We start from the raw sequence: 1,434 nt of genomic DNA, 5'->3' as shown, positions 1-1,434 counted from the left end.
AGACTCTAAATCACTGAATTGTACACTGTAAAAGGGTGAATTTTGGTATGTCAATTATATTTGAATAAAACCATTAGTCTTTAAGAAGGAAAGCAAACTAAGGACATCTTCAGATGACAAAAATAGAGAGTTAACCACTAAAGACCCTTACTAAGGAACCTTTTGAAGCATGTACCTAAGAAGAAACTGAATCTAGAAGATCCAAGGAAAAAAGGTGACGAACATTTACAAAACATATGGATTAATCTAAACAAATTATGACTACTCAAAAGTTTTTTTTTTCAGTTTTGTAACTTTATTTGACGATCAGCAGTTAGTTCTCATCCACATTAACTGTCTGTAGATTTTTGAAAGTGGTGACAGGTACGTAGGTAACCAATGTATAGAGCTTATTTGGTGAATCTTCATCCTCGTTACCCTACCTGGACAACCGCACCCGGATGCGGTATGGGACATTCCTTATTCCTTTGGCCCAGACAGCTTTGTTGAGTCTGGTGTCAATGCGCACATCTGGTGTTCCCATCTCCTTCATGGCAAATTTCCGGATTTCTTTGAGTGCCCGTGGGGTACGCTTCTTGAAACCCGCTCCATGTTGATGGTATACTCTCTGGTCACCACCTCGTTGATGGCAGAACGCCCTTCTTTTTCTCGCCACCCTTCTTTGCGGGAGCCATCCTGCCGGGCCCAAGTTGAAAAGAAAGAGCGCGAGGTATTGAGGGAGAGGGAAAGCAGCGTCTCCTCAAAACTATTTTTAATCATAGTGATTACTTTGGGGAAGTAAAAGTAAGAAAACGAACTGAAAAAACCGGTAAACATTTAAGATGGGAGGGGTGAGTAGAGAAAGCCGAACAAGTCTTATTTGGGAGGAAGGTAGATATTGATTCATTTTAGATATTTTAAGTCTCTATTAAAATGTTAAGGGGAGCTCTTCCTCTTCCTTTCCATCCTGAGAAATTCAGTCATCAAGCCGTTATCTTGAGAGCAGGTGTCTGCAGTGAAAAGGTGGACCAGTAGCCTAGAGTGAAATGTCTCTCTTTTTGGGCAGGTGGGGTAGACGAAAATGATTTAATATAAAATATGTTCATTTTTTAATTTTATTGAGGTTAGTGAATTAATTTTTTGTTTAAGTATAGTTGCTATACAATATTATGTTAGTTTCGGGTGTACAATAAAGTGATTGGACGTTTTTATACCTTACAATGTGATCACCCCACTAATTCTTTTTTTCCCATTGTAATCATTATCTTTTTATATATTTATTTATTCATTAAAATTTTTTTTATCAATTATAGTTGACCGTTAGTGGAATGTCACTTTTATTCTCTGCTGTATCCTCAGTGTCTGGAACACATTCAAGAAATATTTGTTGAATGAATGGCTCACTGTCTCACTTCCTTATGGACCCTGATCAAATGTCATTCCTCAGGGAGGCCT

At 37.9% G+C, this 1,434-nt stretch overlaps 1 pseudogene across 1 annotated transcript; it reads right to left on the bottom strand.

The window, feature by feature from the left end:
- Nucleotides 1-313: 313 nt before the first annotated feature.
- Nucleotides 314-704, bottom strand: LOC308492985 (large ribosomal subunit protein eL31-like; annotated as a pseudogene). Its single transcript has one exon. The product of its transcript is annotated as a large ribosomal subunit protein eL31-like (transcript).
- Between the last annotated feature and the right edge of the window lie 730 nt (nucleotides 705-1,434).

The sequence above is a fragment of the Rhinolophus hipposideros genome (genome assembly GCF_964194185.1).
Source record: "Rhinolophus hipposideros genome assembly, chromosome: 25".
Lineage (NCBI taxonomy): Eukaryota > Metazoa > Chordata > Mammalia > Chiroptera > Rhinolophidae > Rhinolophus > Rhinolophus hipposideros.
This window is presented reverse-complemented; position numbering and strand designations above follow the sequence as displayed.